The sequence below is a fragment of the Monodelphis domestica genome, chromosome 3, assembly GCF_027887165.1.
Source record: "Monodelphis domestica isolate mMonDom1 chromosome 3, mMonDom1.pri, whole genome shotgun sequence".
Lineage (NCBI taxonomy): Eukaryota > Metazoa > Chordata > Mammalia > Didelphimorphia > Didelphidae > Monodelphis > Monodelphis domestica.
In genome coordinates this window covers 342355546-342377873 of record NC_077229.1, presented here as the reverse complement: position 1 = coordinate 342377873, position 22328 = coordinate 342355546, and the positions used below count along the sequence as shown (strand labels likewise).

At 34.9% G+C, this 22328-nt stretch overlaps 1 long non-coding RNA gene across 1 annotated transcript; it reads right to left on the bottom strand.

Moving 5' to 3' along the window:
• Positions 1–3174: 3174 nt before the first annotated feature.
• Positions 3175–22053, bottom strand: LOC103094009 (uncharacterized). Its single transcript, XR_464231.3, has 3 exons — positions 19523–22053; positions 7141–7214; positions 3175–3662 (listed from the first exon to the last, which is right to left on the bottom strand). It is a non-coding gene; the product is annotated as an uncharacterized LOC103094009 (long non-coding RNA).
• Between the last annotated feature and the right edge of the window lie 275 nt (positions 22054–22328).

Below are 22328 nucleotides of genomic sequence, written 5' to 3'. Positions count from 1 at the left end.
AATGAGTATCAAAGAGAGTAAATACTCTGCTGAGGTTGCACAGGTAATAAATAGAAGAGTTGGGATTTCAATTCAGGTCTTCCAAATCCAAGTCCAGCATTTTTTCTGTTGAACCACAGTGATTTGCCTAAACTCATAGAGCATCTAAGAATAAAATCATAGAATTTCAGAAAGGTAAGAAAATTTAAAGTCCATGTAGTTCAATCCACACCCCCAAAAGAAAATCAACCATGATACACCCAGTAAGTGGGCACCTAACCTTGCTTGAAGACTTCATTTGAAGAAGATTCCACTAAGATCTCAAAATGACTCATTTTACTTGAAGAGAGTGTTAAGAGTCAGGAAGTTTTTCCTGACACCAAGACTCTCTTTGCCTCTTTGCAACTTCTCTCTTTCTTGATTCTTCCCTCTGGAACCAAACAAAACAAAGTTAAATCCCTATTTGTTACCCAGTAGTAAATGACCATAGTAACCTAGTGTTTTGCAAGCCCCCAAATCCAAGCTTTTGGAAGAACTCATTATTCTACAAAAGCAGCTGGGAAAATTGGAAAACAGAATGGCAGATACTAGGCCTAAACAAACCTTCTTTCCAAATACCAAGGTAAAGTCAAAATGGATGCATGATTTGCAAATAATAGGAAAATACCAAAAACAAATTAATGGAAAACAAATAATTTACCTGTCAGAACTGTGGATAAAGGAGGAATTTATGACAAAACAAGACATAGAGAACATAAGGAAATGTAAAATAGATAACTTTGACTACATTAAATTAAAAGCTTTGACAATTTAACACAAAGTAAGCTAATGCAACTAACATTAAAAGGGAAACAACAAATTGGGGGAAATTTTATAACAAGTATCTCTGACAAGTGATTAATTTCCTCAAATATATAGAGAACTCAGTAAAATTTATGAGAATACAAAGCATTTGGGGGCAGCTCTGTGACTTGGTAAATTGAAAGACAGTCCTAAAGATGGGAAATCCTGGGTTAAAATCTCAGATATTTCCTAGCTGTGTGACTTTTGATAAGTCATTTAAATCTATTGCAGAACCCTTAGCGCTTTTCTGACTTAGAACCCATACACAGTATTGATTCTAAGATGGAAAGTAGGGGTTTGGAAAAAAAAAAGAATACAAAGCATTCCCCAATTGACAAATGATAAAAGGATATAAACAGGAAATTCTTAGATGAAGAAATTAAAACTATCTTTAGTCATATGGGAAAATGTTCCAAATCCCTATTAATCAGAGAAATGTAAATTAAAGCAACTCTGAGATTATCAACACTTATCAGACTGGTTAATATGACAAAAAAAGAGATTATAAATGTTGGAGGGGATATGGGAAAATTAGGAAACTAATATAGTGTTTGTAGAGCTACAAAACTGATTTAATGATTCTGGAGAGCAATTTGAAATCATGCCCAAAGGACTATAAAACTGTGCAGACCTTTTGACCCAGAAATACTGCTACTAGATCTGTATCCCAAAGAGATTATAGACAGGGGGGAAAGACCTACTTATCAAAAATATTTATAGAAGCTATTTTTTTTTGAAGTGGCAAAAAAACAAACTGGAAACTGAAGGGATATCCATCAACTGGAGAATGACTGAACAAGTTGTGGTGTATGATTGTAATGGAATACTATTGTGCCATGAGTAATGAAGAACAAGATGATCAAAAATGTGAAGCAATGCAAAGTGAAGTGAGCAGAACCAGGAGAACATTATATGCAATAAGAACAATAAAGCACAATGATCAGCAATGAATGACAGCTATTAATAGCAATGCAAGGATCCAGGAAAAATCCAAGAGATTCATGATGAAAAATGCTATCCATTAACAGAAGGAACTGATAGAGTCTGAATGCAGATAGAAGCAAACCATTCTTCACTTTATTTCCTTCATGAATTTTCCACTTTTATAAGTGATATATATGTGCTTTTACAATCTTATGAATATGGAAATATGTACTGCATGACAGCACCTGAACAATCTATATCATATTACCTGCCATCTGCTATTTTGGGATGTTTAAGGGGAAGAAACAAGAGATAAATATCTAAATATTTTGAGTTTATTAATGGGGAAATGAGATAGGAATGAGGGTAACAAGGAGAAGGGAAATTTCTAAAGCTTATCCCCAAAACTAATAACTATCCTATTGACTAACTCCCTAAGCTAAATAAGTTAGGTCCCACATTAATATTATCTCACAATTGTCCAGTCCAAGATAGGCCAAAGTCCAAAAGGAAAGATAACAGCTCCCAGCCAAGTAGATGTATCTTCTTTATACTCTCCAGTCCAGCTGACCTGCAGACTGGCTGAAGTAGTCCCTCTCCACAGCTGATGTCTTCCAAGGACCAATGGTATCTTTTATAATTGAAACTATCAGCCACACTTACTTTTTCTCCAGAAGGAAAAACTGTTGTTCAGTTGGGACAAACCTCCCCCATTCTCCTTGCTTGGAATCTTGACCCAGGGTCCCATGTGATTCTGTGTCATATGTCTCTGTCAATCAAAATGCAGTCTTTTCTTTCCCCCCTTTTCACAAAGACTAAATTGTGTCAAAAACACTATTTTGGAATTTGTGCAGAACCTAAATTATTTACCAATTACCTAAACTAAGATATGTACCCAAAATAACAAACAACCTACACTCAACTACCTTAATCTCACTAATACTAACCTATTCTAGGGAATTTAACAAGGAAAAAGGGAAAAAGAATTAAATAATGAACAAGTACAACTGTCAAACATAAGCAAAAACTCACTAAGCAAGTAACATCAAAACAAAAGAGGAACATAGCTTCCATGCAAACATCAAACTCAAAATACTACTGTTATCAGCTAATACAGAATATTCTACTACTATTGTAGTACATTAACATCAAACTTAGAGAAAAAAATGTTTTTAATTACAATAAGCACAACATTGTATAAGTTTTACACGGATAATCAAATCAAACATTAAACTCACTTATGCAAATACATGTAACAATAGATATGAGTTTTGTACATCATTTACACATATATATATAGTACATGCAAATAATATATGCATGTAAGCTATACACATGCACATATATACACATATACTTTGTGTTTACACATGTGTTTTATGTTACATATGTATATATACATACATTATAATCAATTAATTTACAGTCCTATTACACACACTATTTACATATATTTACATATGTATTTACAATTTTGTTTGATATGTGATGTCATGTTATTTGCATTGTATAATATGTGATGTAGTACAAGTCAGTATCTAATTTTCTTATCTACTTAATCCTACCTAACTAATCCCTGTCTTCAAAATTCTTCTAACTAGATTTCTATACTTAAACTAAATCTAAGTATCTAACTACGTTTTGTTAGTAACTAACTTATCTATAGCTAATTATAACAATGTTAGTATCCTAACTATACATTGTTTCACTCATTTAAGTAATGATTCAATGTAACATAACCATGTTTATATTTTATTATGTTGTTACTTTTGCTATGTCATGTTGTTTTGCTAGTGTAATGTCAGTGTTACTGTTATGTTAGTGTTATGTTACTATTGCATGCAATATATAATTACTACTACTTCGGATCTTTCCTTCTCTTCTCATCTCCTCTTGCTTGAAGAATTCTTCTGCAACTTGAACATAAGAAGGAAACTATAAGATAATTAGGCAAACACAGAATAGCATACATGTCAGACCTTTGGGAAGGGAAAGACTTCAAAACCAAGCAAGACTTAGAAAGAGTTACAAAATGCAAAATAAATAATCTGGATTACATCAAATTAAAAAGTTTTTGTACAAACAAAACCAATGTAACCAAAATCATAAGGGTAGCAACAAATTGGGAAACAATCTTCATAAAAACCTCTGACAAAGGTTTAATTACTCATATTTACAAAGAACTAAATCAATTGTACAAAAAATCAAGCCATTCTCCAATTGATAAATGGGCAAGGGACATGAACAGGCAGTTCTCAGCCAAAGAAATCAAAACTATTAATAAGCACATGAAAAAGTGCTCTACATCTCTTATAATCAGAGAGATGCAAATCAAAACAACTCTGAGGTATCACCTCACACCTAGCAGATTGGCTAACATGACAGCTATGCAAAGTAATGAATGCTGGAGGGGATGTGGCAAAGTGGGGACACTAATTCATTGCTGGTGGAGTTGTGAATTGATCCAGCCATTCTGGAGGGCAATTTGGAACTATGCCCAAAGGGTGATAAAAGACTGTCTGCCCTTTGATCCAGCTATAGCACTGCTGGGTTTGTACCCCAAAGAGATAATAAGGAAAAAGACTTGTACAAGAATATTCATAGCTGAACTCTTTGTGGTGGCCAAAAATTGGAAAACGAGGGGATGCCCATCAATTGGGGAATGGCTGAACAAATTGTGGTATATGTTGGTGATGGAATACTATTGTGCTAAAAGGAATAATAAAGTAGAGGGATTCCATGGAGACTGGAACAACCTCCAGGAAGTGATGCAGAGCGAAAGGAGCAGAACCAGGAAAACATTGTACACAGAGACTGATACATTGTGGTACAATCAAAGGTGATGGACTTCTCCATTAGTGGCAATGCAATGTCTCTGAACAATATGCAGGGATCTAAAAAATACTATCCACAAGCAGAGGATAAACTGTGGAAGTAAAAACACCGATGAAAAGCAACTGCTTGACTACAGGGGCTGAGGGGATATGACTGAGGAGAGACTCTAAATGAACACTCTAATGCAAATTCTAACAACAGGGAAATGGGTTTGAGTCAAGAACACATGTGATAACCAGTGGAATCATGCGTCGGCTATGGGAGAGGGAAAAGGCGGGGGGGGGGGGCGGGGAGGAAAAGAAAATTATCTTTGTTTCCAGTGAATAATGCTTGGAAATGACCAAATAAAATAATGTTTAAAATTAAAAAAAAAAAAGAATTCTTCTGCAATTCCATAGTAGTAAATATATTTGTATTTGTGTGTGAATAAGTGCTATTATTTTGTGATATAATAAATTACCCCAAAGTATTAATTCATTAGTCCATTAATCTTGTAATCCTCTTCATTGCAAATTTCCCAAAATCTTTAAATTTATAAGTTTTCAGTCTTTTAATAATGTCCATTAATTCCTGAATTTTCCTCTTCATCTGCATTGTTCTCTTCCACTGGAATGGTCCTCTCCTTAATGATCTTTTTGACTACAGACTCAATATGACTGATGATTCTAACTTTCTACAATCTTTTCTTCATTTTCTTCTTCAAGGATTTGTATGTTTTCATTATAAATACCATGTGCTAATTTTATATGTGAACAATGATACCACGAATCTCTACCCAAAACTTTTACTGAAGATGGAGAAACTAGCACAACAGTGTAAGGACCTAACCCACTCTATTGTGTTGCTGATGTTTTAGCAAAAATTTTAACATAGACATATCTCCTGGTTTGAAATCATGGAGAGAATAATCCAATGGACCAGGTTGAATTAATACTCCTATATCATGTAACTCTTTGAGTTTATGTTGTAAAGCACTCAAGTATGAAGCAAGTTGACAATCTCCACCTGAGAGAGATGTCTTAAAGTTTTTGCCTCTAGTGGAGCATGTCCAAAGAGCATTTCATAGGATGATATTTGTAAATCTGCTCTTGGTATCATACATAGGTAAAACAAAGCTATAGGAAGAATCTCTGGCCAATTGAGATGAGTTTCAGCACAGATTTTCCCCACCATAGTCTTGAGTTCCCTATTTATGTGCTCCACCTGACATGAACTTTGTGGGTGATAAGGAATATGATACTTGGGTGTTATTCTTAGATTCTCATAGACTCTTTTCAGGATGTCTTGGGTGAAATGAGATCCCTTATCAGAGTCTATGGTTAGTGGTACTCCAAATCTAGGTATATTTTCCTTAATCAACACTTTCACCACAAAGCTAGTTGTATTTGCATTTCATGGAAAAGCTTCAGCCTTTTCCTTTCCTTAATACACATCTCAGGGAGGATAGAGGGGTTATAGAGAGGGAAAGAACATAGATTATAAAATGTCAGGAAATGATTATTAAAATTGATTCTACATGTAATCTTGAAAAAATGTAAAACAAAAAACAAAAAAATTAGCATTTCAAGATCAGGAAGTGAGTAGCATTCTTCATCATCAATTCTCTGCATTCATGGTTAGTCATTGCCCTCAGTTGAATTCTTATGTCTTTCAAAGTGGCTAGTCTTTACAATGATGCTGTTTTTATAAATTATTCTCTTGCAATTTTTTCTCCACATTTCACTCAATCAGTTCCTACAAGTCTTCCAAGATTTCTCTAAAACTATCCATTTATTTATTGTTATTCCTTTTTTTGTTCTGTTTGTTTTTCTTGTTTGTTTTAGCATTTTATAATAACAAAAATTCACCTTCATTTCCTCCAGCACATTTCCAACATTGAAAAAGAAAAACAAAACCCTTTAAACCAACATGCATAGACAAACAAAAAATTTCTGAATTATCCATGGCCAAAAATTTATGCTTAAGTCTTGACCCTGAGTCTAGCATCTCTCTGTTAGTAAATGAGTAGCATGTTTCATCATGAGTCCTCAAGAACATGGCTAGTCATTATGTTTGTCAGAGTCCTGGAGTTTTTCAAAGTTGATTATCTTTACAAAGCTGTTAAAAATTATTCTGGATCTCTTTACTTTCTGCATTAATTCAAACAAATATTCCTAGGTTTCTCTGAGATTATGTCCTTTATCATTTCTTATAACATAATAACATTCCATCATATTCATATATCATAATTTATATATTGGTGGACAGACTCCTGGTTTCTAGTTCTTTGCCACCACAAAACAAACAAACAAACAAAAACTACAATGAGTATTTGCATACATTAAAAAAATAGCAAACATTTTGTAAGTACCTACTACATGCCAGGCAATTAACAAATATATTTTATCCTCACAATAATCCTGAGCTGTATATGCTATTGGCATTCCCATTTCAAAAGAAGAAATAGAGGCAGATACAGATTAAGTGACTTGCCTGATTCACACAGCCAGTAAATGACTGAGTATAGATATGAACTCGGGTTTTCAGACTCCAAATCCAAGACTCTTTCTACTAACTTACCTTTAGAGTCTTTAGATATAGCTCCTTTCCTCTTTCTTTGACCTCTTTAAGATATAGACATAGATGTAGTACTTCTGGATAGGGAAAAAAATAATGAAGAAAAGTGTTACCAAAGAGTATGCAAAATTTAATTAATTTGGGTCATGTTTTCAAACAAGTTTCCAGAATAACCAGTTAGACAATCCATAGCTCTGCTAATTGCTCACTAGTATCTCTTTTCCTTATAGCCCCTCCAACAATTATAATCTTCCTTTTATCTCATATTTGCAAATCTTAAACTTTCATTCTTTCAAACAAATTTCATTCATTATTTTTATTTCTTTACAAAGTAAAATTTTGGTAATATGGCACTGGATGAATAAGTTAAATAATATTGCTATGTGGTTATATTATATATATGTATATATATATATATAATATAGAATATTATATATATATAATATAGGATATATAGGAGAATATATATATATATATATATATATATATATATATATATATATATAGGATACAATAGATTCTCTTACATTCCTATACTACAATATGTTTAGTCATTCCCCAACCTATTAGGCATCTACTTTGTTTCCAATTCTTTGTTTTCATAAAAACTGCTGCTATAAATATTTTGGTATATATGAGTACTTTATTCTTATCAATGGCCTCCTCAGAGTATAAGCCTAGTAATGGAAGCTCTATTTCAAATTAAATAGACATTATAGTCAAGTTATTCCCAAAATTCCAAATTTTTTCCAAAATTGATTATATCAATTTGCAGCGCCAACAACAGTTCACTATAGGGCAGCTAGGTAGCTCAGTGCACAGAGACCCAAGCCTGAAAATGGGAGGTACTCCTTTCAAATCTGGCCTCAGATATTTCCAAGCTGAGTGACTCTGAGAAAGTTACAACCCCAATAGCCTACCTTACCTCTCTTCTCCCTTAGAATTGATATTTGGTATTGATTCTTAGACAGAAGGTAATGATTTTTTAAAAATAAAAATAACAGTTCTTTAGTGTGCTTATTTTCACAGAACCCACCCAATAGTAACTATTCTCATCTTTTGTCACCTTTGTTAGTTTGCATGTTGTTTTCAGATTGTAGAATAAAAGCTCAGGATTGTTTTCAATTACATTTTTCTCAGTGTTGGTGATGTGGTTATGTTATTGCTAATAGTTACAATTCTTGGTTTAAGAATAGTTTGTTCATAGCCTTTAACCATTTATCTCTTGGGGAATGGCTATGTTGAACACTGATCTAGAAATTACTTCTGTTTTGGAAATGAAATACTTGTATGCTGTTCCTTCTACATATCCTGAATTATCTCCCCCTTAATACTTCCTCTTCCATTTTCTCCCTTTCTCTTCCTGTTTTCATGTTGAATTTAGTGTGATTCTTTACCAAACTTTTTTGTGTGTGTATTAAACTCTTCTTTACTTAATTGTAATGAGACTGGAGTCTATAAGATGCCCACTTCCTCCTCTCCACCTCCTCTCTTGTGTTGCAATATTCTTCCTATGCATTCCAATGATGAGAAATATTAAGTTGCTTCCCTTTATTCTCTTGTGAATTACTTTCCCCCCACCTCTTTATTTCCTAAAACCAGAGCAAAACCCTCTCCAGACCTAGTATTTCTTTTTAATCCATCTGTAACCTCTGACAATGAGATTCTAAAAAGATAATTTTCTCCTCTGATTAGAATGTAAGCATTTCATCATTAGTTAACTCTTTCCAATTGCTCAAATGAATTTTTTTCCTCAGGTGCTATGTGTTTCAGGACTCTACCCATATCCCATCTTTTCATCACAAATGACTGAAAGTCTCATATTCTAATTTTCTCTGTGGGGCAATATTTAGTTTTCTATTCTTAGCTGTAAGTCTTTTTATTTTGCATTTTAAAATATTGTATTCCAAGATTTTCTTTTCTTTAAGGTAGTTGCAGTATAGTCTTTGTGTTAAAACTAATTGATTCTTTGGTAAGTGAATTATTTCTTTTTGAATCTCTGAACTGTTTTTCCCCCCTTTAACCAAGTAGTTCTGGATTTTGAATATAACATCTTACTTTTGGAGGGCATGGTTCAAGAGGATACTAATGATTTTTTTTCCATTTGCTGTTGTTTGCTCCTAAAGGATCTAGTCAGTTTCTTTTGTGATTGTTTAAAAAATGGTATTCCATTTTTTGGTTTATTCATGGCTTTCAGCAAGTCCTGTTAAAATTGATCTGGAGACTATATTGCCAGATTTACAGGTATTTATTAGTAAAGAGGGATATATTGAGAGACACAGACAGACAGAGACAGAGACAGAGACAGAGACAGAGACAGAGACAGAGGGCAAAACTTTTCTAGATTTGATATTTTATTTTGCTGCATGGCTGAGCCACTGCTCAGAGCTAGCTCCTGGACAGCTTCAAGAGAGAAAAAATGCCAGTTAATAGGTACCATCTACGAAAATCCAGAAATAGATTATACTTCCCATAGGTGTTTAAAAACCCTGTCAACTCTACCTCCATGGCCATGTTCCACTGGCTCTGCCCACTTGTAACTCAGGCCTCCCACCCTCACAATGAACCCAGGAGTCTGGCCTTCCAACATACCATGTGACTTTATGACTCTAGGTTCCTACTCTTGATGGGGCTAGACTCCCCTTCCTCTCTTACCATTGGATTAATTAAGTTTTGGTCCAACTTCTCTATTGTCTAGGTTCCGTTGCCACTGCAAGAGTTTTCAGATATTCCAAATAATCTAAATTCTTCCAGAGTTTTATCACTATAATTTGTACATATTTTATAGATAAATTCATTCATTTATATCAATAATATTGTATAGTATATTTTAAATATAGTAACAAAATAGAGAAAATATGCTATATTGGATGAGTAGAATGACTTGGATTCAAGAAGATGTCGATTTTAGTCTCATTTCTGAAACAAATGCCTGGCCAACGTCAAGTCACTTAACCTCTCAATGTACCAGAAAACTGCAATTATATCATTTGAGCAACATCAAAATTCTTCCCTTCTAAGAATTTCCTATATGTCAAAATTACAGGTCCAAACCCAAATAATCATAATAACAAGTATGAGTACCTCAGAACATTTTAATATCTTCAAACACCTTGACAATAATTATATGAAAAGTACTGTATTTACAAGGGAACAAAATCAGAATCAATTGATTTTTATCTTATAAATTAACAACTGCCTATGAATATGAGGCCATCCTAAATTAAATATTATATCTGCAAGCTAAATTTCAACAGGATATACACATACACACACACACACACATACACACATAGATCTTGGCAACATTTTTGGTGTTCTATTACTCTTCTAGCATGCAATAGCTATTTTCATACAACCCTTCTCCTGATCATTACTATTCACCAAGATGTTGACAGTAACTGACAGCTGTTTTAAACAGAAAAAGGGAAATTCTCCATACTAAGGAACATCTATTGAAAAATTTATCTTTGGGGTCACTTCAAACTAATTTTTTTCTTCAAATAGATTTAGCCAGTTTCTTTTAGTTCTTATTCTTTGGGGTTGTAAGGAAACTCAAAGCTACATTAAAGTATTTTTTAATCTCCTAAAATTCTTAGTGTCCAGAAAAGAGAAAGACTTGTGATATGATACTGGTTGTCAAATTAAATTAGAAGTTTGACTTATGTTTCAGATAGAGTCATTCGTCTTCTGAGAGAAATGTCATCATCAATAATACGGATTTCAAAAAGCTACATTAAAGGCTCTGGTATCTTGAATGATAGTCCCAGATGGATAATCACAATCTGAGTTGAAAAATATGACCTGGGATGACACCTTCATTCATCGTCATAAAGCTATCTTCAAGAGCAAGATATATTATACATGAGAGAGTTTATTAACTGTCAGGATTAGACTATTAAAAGCTATTCGGGAGTCTGACTTGCAAAATTCTTGCTTCTCTCTGAGTTTAATAGAGAATGCTCAGGCTTTCATAGGGTTATGTGAACTTTTAAAATATAATTTCATATTGTATATCTAACCTGGTATACATAAGATTTAGATTAAAATATGAAATACTTGAAGGTTTATGTCACTTTTCTCACAACAAAAGGCAGATAAGTGTTATTATTCATTTTTGTAAATAAGATATTTTAGGCTCAGAGAAAGTAAATTATGTGTGTAAGGTTACTAAACAAGTGGACTAGCAGTGCTGGAGCTCAAATTCACGCTTCTGATTGTGAATTTCCTACTCTTTTCAGGATGCTACAAACAGGTAGATGTTATATTATGATATTATAGACCTCAATTACTCAACAGCTCATTCATTTTGCATATTATCCAGATACTTTCACTCTTCATTTATTCTTCACACCTTTTAAAAAATTCATAGTTTATTCAAATTATATTCTTGGGAAGAAGCTGAAAATGACAAAATTTCTACTAAAGCGCCATGAGGAAACAAAGGAAACAGGATAAACAGATAAAGAACAAGAGATCAAGAAAAAATGCATATATAAAACTTGTCAAAATAATTCCCTATGCTATTATGTCTTATGACATCATAAACTTTAAATAAAACCATGTATTGGGCATTACCCAGTTTAAAAACATTTGGACTTTCTTGAATTTAGCTTATATTTGTTCAAAATGCTTCTCTTCCTTTAAAATGAAAACTAGACTGAAGAATATACTGGTAAAATGAAGGACACCAGGAATTTCACACTAGAGAAAATAGCTCAAAAACATTTTGTAGCATTAATGCTGCAGAAATCATTAAAGAAAACACAGCAAGAAAAATACTCTAGGGGAATTTACATTGGAAAAGATGACTTTATTGGCATGTTAAAGAGTGTGTGAATTACATTGTACACAGAGACTGATACATTATGGCACAATTGAATGTAATAGACTTTTCTAATAGCCTCAATGCAATGATCCAGGACAATCCAGAAAACTTATGAGAAAGAATGTTATCCACATCCAGAGAAAGAACTGTAGGAATAGAAATGTAGAAGAAAAACATATTATTGACCATGTAGTTTGAGGGGGTGTGATTAGGATTTTTATTTTAAATGATCACTCTATTGCAAATATGAATAGCATGGAAATAGGTTTTAAACAATGATGCATGTGGAATTGCTTGTCAGCTCAAGGAGGGGAGAGGGAAGATTGGGAGGTGGGGAGGGAAATCATAAATCATGTAACCATGGGAAAATATTCTAAATAAAAAATAGTGTGTGAATTAAATATCTGGAGAACCTCCAACCCAGTCCAATCTTTTAAGAACTCATCATAAAATTTGCAGAGTCAGGTTTCTGTGCTGCCAGCAGGGCAGCCAGATTCTTGACCAGCAAAAGTCTTGGAGGGCAGGGAAATATGATGATGAAGGCCATTGGCCAATCAAAATATCTGGGAAAGGAGCTTGGACAAGGTTTGAAAAGCCAGCTCAGGAAGCTTGGTTACTCTCCTACCCCTCTCTCTGGTTTGACTCTCTCTTAAACCATTCTGGTGGCTCTTATCTATCTTGCCACTGGAAGGAACCACATTGGGAATCTGGGACCTGATCTTACTTTAAGTTAGAAAGGCTGGAAACCTTATTTCTATCTTTCTTTCTCTTTACTAATAAATACTTATAAATTTAGTATAAAGTCTCCAAGATTATTTATAACAATAGCAAATAAAACTCTTGTAATTGAGTATTAAATGCAGTTGTTTACATTTTCTAATTCATATGGGAATATGATATTTTTTAATAATATGAGGCATGCTTCATACCAGTAATACATTTTACAACAGATTTGTCTGAGCAGCTCAGGCATGTGTGAAAGGGAATTCTTTGTTCTCTTTTCTGAATTTACACTTATAAAAGGGAATTTGTTATTCCCTGTGTCTATTTTGAGTTAACACTTTAGTTAACATAAACTTAAGTACCCCTACTTAGATTTTGAAGACAGGATTAATTCTCCTTTGTCTACTTTTGAATTGAATCAACAAAAGATTAAATATCCTACTTGGTACTAGATGAGAAACTAGCAAGGTACTTAGAGAGCTCCACCCTATTAATTCAGTCCCAAACTTTTGAATCCTATGATCAGAGTTTATTCCCTCAGAAACTCAATCAGTTGGGAATCTGTGAACCCTTTGGATGAGTATTCACCCCTCCAGAAGGTGAGAACTGGTTCCCACAAACACTGCCCCCAGGACAGTGCTAGACAATTTGGAAACTGTGATTGACCTCTATGAAGAGGGGCAAGGACAAAAAGTCACCATAAAAGCTACAGATTCTTTGGCCTGAGTCAGTCTTGTGGAGATAGACTCCTGACTGGAGAGAGTCTTCAAGAGAGCTTCTCTGAAGACTGCTACTTGGATTGTGGGCTTGGAGCATGGCTTCAACTTGGACTCAGACTCCTGGACTACTTCGTGGGGTGAGTGAACGGTTGACTCCTTTCCTAGTTTCTGGAGAGACTAGCTTCCATCTTGGAGGAGGCCTCATGGTTACTCGCTACTGGCCTTCCTTGTCGAGAGCTCATTTATCTCTGCCTGGATTAATATAGGATAGACAACCTCTCTAACACCTTCGTATTTCTCTTTTTTATTGTTTCTTCTTTAATTGCATATATTTGTAAATAAATTTCTGACTCAAGGTATAAGAAATATTGGCAACCACATAACTTTATAAAATTATTGTCCAGCCATTAAATTTAACCCTTATGCATGCAGATCTCAAACCCTGAAATTCCCCCTCTCTGACCATAATTCATTGTCCTTCTACTCCTCTATTCTTCCCATAACTATTTTCACTTTCATTGTGGACTTCCTGTCTTCCATTTTTCCTTATTTTGCTATATTCCCACCTATCAGATATCCTGACCTCACTTCCATTCCTACTCATTTTTGATCTTCTGTTGAGCTGCACCTTCTTTGGTACCCTCAAATTTCTTGTTTTCTTTACCTTCTGATTAGATAAGTCAATTAATCAATTGATTGATTGGTCACCAAACATTTTTTAAGTTCTTTGTAGTTGTCAGGCACTAGGTTCTGGATATAAAAACAAAACTTAAACAATTATTACCTACAGTGAGGGACAACTAGTGGATAAAGTGTTGGGCCTGGAGTCAAGAAGATTTGTGTTCAAATATGACCTCAGTTACTTGCTAGGTATGGTTCCTAGGCAAGTAATTTAACTCTGTTTCTCTCAATTGCTCATCTGAAAAATGAGTTAGAGAATGAAATGGCAGACCACTCTAGTTTCTCTGCCAAGAAAACCCTAAATATGGTCATAAAGAGTTGGTTACAACTGAAAAAGAACTTAACAACAACAAACTTCAATAAGCTTATATTACCTGCAGGGAAGCAACACATATAAGGTATTAAGGGGGAATCACTAACAGAGGGGGGTACTCATGAAAGGTCTCTTGTGATGCTTGAACTAACTTTGAAGGAAACTAGGGACTCCTTAGATATGGAGGTGAGTATGAAATGAATTACACGTATGGAAAATAGCCTGTGCAAAAGCACAGAACTAGGAGGGAGTATCATGTGTGAGGAAGAACAAGAAAGCCAATTTGGCTGAATTATGTAGAGGGAATGAAGGCACATGGAAGGGAATAATGTGTGCAAGCCATATTGTGAAGCTCTAGAAAAGAAAGGGCGTGGTATTCTGTCCTAAAGAAATAGTGTATTAGAAATAGGATAATCTGTGGAATTATTTCTAGTTTCAGTAACTGACATACTCTGGCTTGTAACTAGAGAGATACTAGGGGGAATCTGAAGGTGCCTATTTGTACTAGAAATAGAGATACTTATGAGAGATAGAGAGATACTGTTAGAGAGAGAGAGAGAGAGATTCTGGGGATGCCTATTGATCACTACTGATGGCTAATAGATTAAAATATGTCCTACCCTTCACCTCCCAGTTTTCCACTCATGCCCTCCTGTCTCCCTTCCCCTCCCCACTGTTACTCAGTCACCTTTCTATGTAACTCAAAGGTGAACTGTGAGATTTAGAGAAGATACTTTTTCCCTCTTTCTCGGGTAAAGAGGCTTATTGGGAAAAACAGGACAAGGATGGAAATTGAGATGAGAGGGATAAGGTTGTCCCTAATCTATAAGGAGGGTTAGAAGGATTTTGGGAAATGTCAGTCCTGTCACAGCTGTGACACAAAGTCTGTCAAGAAGATGGGAGGACAACTGTTTAATCTTCTTTCTTCTTCAAATTACACAAAGCCACTAACAAAAGTTAATTTCTTTTCAGCCTAGCTCCAAAAGCCCCCCCCCCCCAAGGGTCCTTCAGCCTAGGTCAGAAACAGCCAGTCTCCCCCTTGGTCAGAAACCAAGCCAGTCTCCCCCTTGGTCAGAAGCCAAGGCAGTCTCTCAGTTCATCTCCTGGCCAGGCTCCAACTGACTTTCCTGGGAACATTCTATTTGAAATGTTCTTTCTTGATTGACATCTGAGGTCCTTTACTCTCTGTCTTGCATGCATGAAATTCTCTCTTCCTTCATGCCTCTTCCACAATAGGTAGGTACTGGAACTTCTTGAGCATGTGAATGACATAGATCATGGCACAGTAGTAGAAACAGCTTTCTGAATTATAGTTAATAGTATGAGATTATTATATTTTATAGTATGAGATTATATATATATTATATTATATATAATTATAGTATGAGATATCTCAGTAACTGTGTTTCTTAAAGAAGCTGAACATAGAATGAAAACAGTTTTATTGGCATGGATGAATAGGTGGTTTGAAATGAAAACTCATCACTGTCTGTGGAAGTTAGATGTAGATAAAACTCAAAAGTCCATACTTCTTTTGTACAATGAATGAATGGCATATCACATGTAGTTCTGGATCCTTAGAGATGAAGGGCACCATGAGAAAGGAGAAAAATGTCAAGAGAGGTGGGAGACTAAAGACAAACTACATTATTGTTTTGCCTAGGGTGAATCTTTCACTGAGATTTCTCCACTTGGAGAGTAAGATCTCTCACAAAGTCAATACCTAATTCTAAATTGTCATCCAAAATAAACTTAAGTTTATGATGGCCAATTCACCTGTAATGGGTAATAGAATAGGGGAGGAAAGGTCAAAGGAAGAGTATAATATGGTGGAGTAAACCATTCACCTAGAAATCAAGTTCAGGTACCCTGAGCTAAAAATTGCTATCTCAAGGTAGATTTAAAGGTTATATTTCAAAATGCACCCCTCCTAAGCATTAATCATAGATATTCATGCCTCCAAAAAGATTTATCAACAGAAATTGTACCATTCAAAGTCTCCAACATTGGCTAAACATTATGAAAATTGGACCAGAGCAGTTTAAAGATTGAGAATGATCTTACTCCAACAAAAGAGAATCCTTGTGTGAGGGATATGATTTACAAATCCTTGTGACTTATAAAATAAAATTGACTAGTAAGAGCAAGTCCTGAATATTTTGACTCGTACAGGACAATTTTAGGTCTACCCTATGGAATTCTGAATTATTCCAAGTGGGAGTATAAATTGGATTTCTTGAAAGCTTTATAATATGTGTTTAATTCTATCTCTATAGGTGGAGTCCACAGTAAAATCTGTTAATTATAAACTTAGGACAAGAATTCTTCAACTTTTTTTGTGTAGAGAGAGATAAAGAACCAAGTTGACAGATCCCCAGGTCAAAGACCCCTGGATCTTATGGTAAAAAACAAGGACATACTATATAAAAGCAAAATTCTCCCTTTATTTAAGATGGAATAATAAAGATAAAAAGGAAAGAGAAGGCATCTAATTAGTTCTCCTGCCTTCACATGAACAGAAAAAGTATCAATGAGTGACCATTTAAGTACCTTTTCTGGGCCAGGCACTGTAATACAAAGATGCTTGTGATACAAAAACTGAAAAGGACCATTCTTATCCCTTAAGGAGTAAACAACATATACACATGTAAGTAGATATAAAATATATACAAAGTAGGTACAAGGAAGCAGGTAGGCAGCTCAGCTGATAGAATGTTGGGCCTGGAGTAAGGAATACCAGTGTTCAAATCTGCCCTCAGGCATTTACTAGCTGTGTGACCCTGGGCAAGTCACTTAACCCCTCTTTGCTCAAATCTACTGAAGAAGGAAATAACAAATCACTTCAGTATCTTTGCTAAGAAACCCCCCTGGATAGTATATATGGTCCACAGGGTCACAAAAAGTCAGTCATGACTGAATGACCCAAGAATACCAACAGGTAAGGTCATTTCACAAGGGCAGACAGACCCATGAGGATAGATTCAAGACAGACCTCATATAGGAGAGTCCATGTTTAAACTAAACTCTGAAAGGAAGCTAAGGCTTCCCAAGAGGTAGAGTTTAGGAGGGACAGACCATTCAAAGGCAGGCCTTCTTAGAGAGATCATAGAGTTCACAAAAGAACCAGTGCCAAGATATCATTATAATTAAGGCAACATACCATAATAACAAAATATATTGTACTTATCATAATATAATATTATAATGGAGATACAGTATGAACTGGGTTAAAGATAAAACAAAGGAGTTTACATTTTATCTTAAAGGCAATAAGGAACTTCTTCAAAAGGTGAGTACTATGGCTTCACAACCTTAGAATCATCAGTTTTGCTACTGTATCAAAATGGCATAATTACTTATGAAATTCAGAAAATCTTTTAAAAGATTGAGAACCTGGCATATTTATTTTCAAACTATAAATTTTGCCATGAGTTTATAAAAGTCAAAAGCAGAACATAGTAAATGATTTGCCAGCTCCTTCCAAAGCTAATTTTAAAGCAGACGTGATATCCAACTGATTCAGAACACTAGCAAGAAGACCATGTTTGGCTCCTAAACATGCAATGTGGGAGATTCCTGCTACAGAAATAACATTAGGGAAGACATGTTCAACTAAGCAAGGTTTTATTTCTTTAACTGTAAAAGTTTATCAGGACAAGAAGAGTTTGAATGCATAAACTCTGCTTTCATTATTCTTTAATACTGAGGCATTTGATGAGGCATTGATGTCCATATAGACTTCTAGCTATTCCAAAATGAGGTATCTTAAAGTTTCCCTATATTATTCCTGTTTCTAGAATTGAAAAACATTTATATTGTCTTTCTTCTGCTTTCCAAGTTACCCTCTTCACAAATACACTACCTTAATTCAGAGATTAACAATCTGTTCAAAAAATGATGGCCTATCAGTCCATCTTTTCTGGTACAGATAGTTCCTAGTAAAAAGTCCTTTTCCCTCATCCCTTGTCCTAACTGGGGCTCCTTTACTCTCATTTTGGACCCCTGAAGACATTTTCTTTTGCCCCAAACTCCCTTGGTAACAGAGGAAGAGGAGAAGGGCTACATTTATTGCCAAGTTGCAGCTGTTACTGCCAACAACCCAACATACACCCCCTGCTGACACTCCACGTCCTCCTCTGCACTCCCCCTCTGACTGACGCTGCACAGTGGCTAATGCCTGAGCTAATTCAATACCCTCATCTCTGTTACAGTTATGATCTATTAACAAGTGAAAGTTACTTATCTTCCAAACAGAATGCTTCAGGTTTCATATACTAAGATTAGAAAAATCTTGGGGAAAGAAATTGCTTCCTGAAAATGGCGTCAGAGAATCTGGCCCTTTCCCAGAAATGAGATGTTTCCATAACCCCTATTTATTTATAACATAGAGACATTCTTTGATTGAAAATCCAATGCACATTATACCATGCATTACTGTACTGTTTAGGTTAGTATTGGGCTGGTTGAGGTTGCTTACATATAAAGTTGTTGCTTTTTCATTTAAATTAAGGAGCAAAAAATAATTAGTACTCTCTTCCCTAAATTGAATTTGATTTTCTGAATTCATTCATTCCACATATATTTAGGGAGTGCTTCCCTGTGTAAATTGCTTTGCTAGGTAGGTGCTGCTATTGAGGATACAATAAAGGCTAAGATAGTGAGCTTGCCCTTAAGGAACTTGAAATCTAGTAGATGAGATAAAAAGCCATAGACAATTAACTGTAGTCCAAAGTAGAGTGTGCACAGTTCCAGAATAGAAAAACAAAATGCTATAGAATAAGGCAGAGATTCCTTTCAGAAAGAGAGATCAGGGAGGCTTCTTGAGAATCTTGGCATTTGATCTGGACCTTAAAAGAATGACAGCATTTCAATAAGCAGCAATGTCCTAGGCAACAGGACCAACAGGACCTGTGGATAGAAGCTGGAATATATGATTAGGTCATGAATTTCCTCAATACTTACCACAATGCCTTGCACATAGTAGTCACTTAATAAATATATTGAACTAAATGGAATTAAATAGTTTATGGAAAAGGGGAACAGTTCTACTTAACTTGAACATAAATTATGTAGATGTAACATCTCCTCTGGGACCACTTCCTTAATTCCACTAATACTTACAGACTGAATCCTGAAAGGGTTGCTCATTCTTTTTCGTGGTGGTCGTTGTCGTCGTCATGGTCGACCTCCTCCTCCTCCTCCCTTTCTTATCTCATTTGGAAATACATAGACAGTAATTGGAAATCAAAATGTAGAACCCAGGAGAGAGATTAGGAATAGAAATATAAGTTAAAAAACCATTGCTATAGTACTTTCAATGACTCCAAATTCTTAATTGCTACAAAAGCCCATCTCTTTAACACTGATACTATGATGCAACATGAATACAAGAACAGCAATTTTTTAAGAATGATAGTATAGATGGAAGGAGGTAGCAAAGGAATAGGCTATAACCTTTGAGAGTCTTGGAGCACAAACATAGGAGAGACAGTATTCAAGTGAAGGGAGGGGAGGGAAAAGCAGGAGAGGCCATCAGTAAAATACTCTGTTATCTCTTTTATGTTTCACCATATCCTCAGCTATCCTAAAATAACTAAGGTAAAAGAAACAGTCAAACTTCCCCATGTGCCCCTTAAAAATAACCTGTCTTATTAGCTATTGTTTGAAAGTCCAAGAGAGTCATTCATTTCTAAATTAAAGATTGTAGATGCAGAATTTGGGGACCTCAAAATTGTAGACAATTTAAATTAAGGAATGTATGAGACTTATTTAAATTTAATAGACCCATATCTTAAAAACTACTAGTCATTAATCAAATTAATATAGCCAAAATTCAAAATAAAAAATGCATTGCATTAAAATTACTAACATTTTCATATGGCCACACAAAAATAAGTCTGTTCCCTTAAAATAACTGTTTAAATCTTTGTGATTTGAAATATCTTTATCTCATCTCAGTGCTTGTATGAAAATGTTTTTTAAGATCTACTGTCAAAAATCGTATTTTTACTCTGACTTCCCAAATGACAAATACTTTGTTCTTAATTTAGAACTTTAATGAAAACCCAATAGTATGAGGGAATTTCTAATTTCTTGAAGCAGTTTCACAAGCATGCATAAGACCCAGACTTCTTGTGTCAAATTAGGACACTTGGTTGAGAGTGGGAGATTGTCTTAATCAGCAACCATCTTGCAAAGAGCTATTTGATACAACTAAAAAAATATTGTTTCTAATAGATCTGATCGCTAAACATAACACTTAGTGACGAAGTTTCATCTGTTTCCACAAGATACAATGCAAATTACACAGGAGAGTTAATAGTGCGTTGGTCTGAATGTGCAGCAATATTTTCAGAAGCCTTTTTGTTGACAGCAGAGAAAGATTAGAAAACAGAACAGAGGTCCTGAAAAGAAAGGGGGTACAGAAGAAGACAGTAATCAAGTAGCAGAGGATACACTGAACAAACATCTTAGTTCACTCTTTGGGCTATTTTGGTCCCATTTACATCATAGAAGCTGAATGTAAAGATATCTTACACTGATATTTTATATGGCCATACCCCAGGAACATACCTAAGCTATGACCTCCTATTACAGAGGCTCAACTCAGCAAGGATACCTGAGACCAAAGAGGCAAAACAAACCCTACCCATAGCTATACATCTTTTATAGTGGGCACAGTGCATTGCAAGCTGCCCTATAAAGGGGCCTCAGCTTCTAGAGGATCAGGTTGAGCTGGACAAAGTGTGAACTCCTGACACTCCCTAATCAACTTGTGATTCACTCAGGCTGAAATTATGTGGTAATGATTTTAACCACTTGTTTCAACCCATTGAAACTCAGTGCTCTGCAAATATACTTGGAATCAACCTATTCTGGCTTTCAGAGCTCTATTTTCTGTCCTCACTCAGTTCTGATTTCTTCTACCTGAGATGAGGATTACCTTTTCTCTCCTCTTCCTTTTAACCCTTCATCACTTAAGTTTTTCCAAGTCACTGGACCTTGCTGGCCTTCTTGGATTAATGTGTAGTATCCAAAAGTATCAGGGCAACCCACCATTGCAATGAATAAATCATGATATTTTCTTAGGAACATACTCCAAGAGGCAACCAGGGCATCCAGGGACAGTCAGAGTGCCCAGATATGGAGATTGCCAGTGTAAACACGATTGTGTCAAATCCTATCTAGTGGCATCATCTCCCATAGACCAATAAGAAACAAAAATTCCTTGGAGGAACATGTAGAACATGTAGCATAGGAATTTGACCAAGACATGAGATGTTCCAGGAAGATTATATTTCTTGGATGGTAATTATGCTGTTGTGTGTATATATTTTTTAAAAGGAAAGCAAAAAGATAAGTCCAAGCAAAAGAACAACTTGATCCCCCACCAAATTCCTAAAAAATATAATTGAGAACAAAGTTACACTGTCCCTCATATCTATGTCCTTCTAAAAAAGTACAAAACTTGAGATTATGGTATCTTGTTATATTGTCTGTCAAGCCCTACTTTGCTCAAAATCAGCAACAAATTTTAGTAAACAGCATAAGAAATTCAACTAGCCAACTTTTATTTCTAATAGACTTTCCCTGAAACTTTCAACAAAATTCATTTTTTTAAAAAACTAAAAGTCATCTATATTACACACTCTATTGATCAGACAACATTCGCTCCAAAAAATCAATGTTTTTGTTCAAAGACCGTAGTGACCTTCGTTCACCATTGTTTTATAGATAAAATGTTTATACCATATCAAAAGCCTAGATAATCTATTCCTATTATTGACTGATAGATGGATAGAAGAAATAGATATACTTTTAATCTTTATAGATTTATTTTGCTTTTTATACGACCATGATGCATTTGAATATTCTATGCCTCTCATTACAAAGAGGAGTCAAACATAATTAACACAGAAATGTCTAT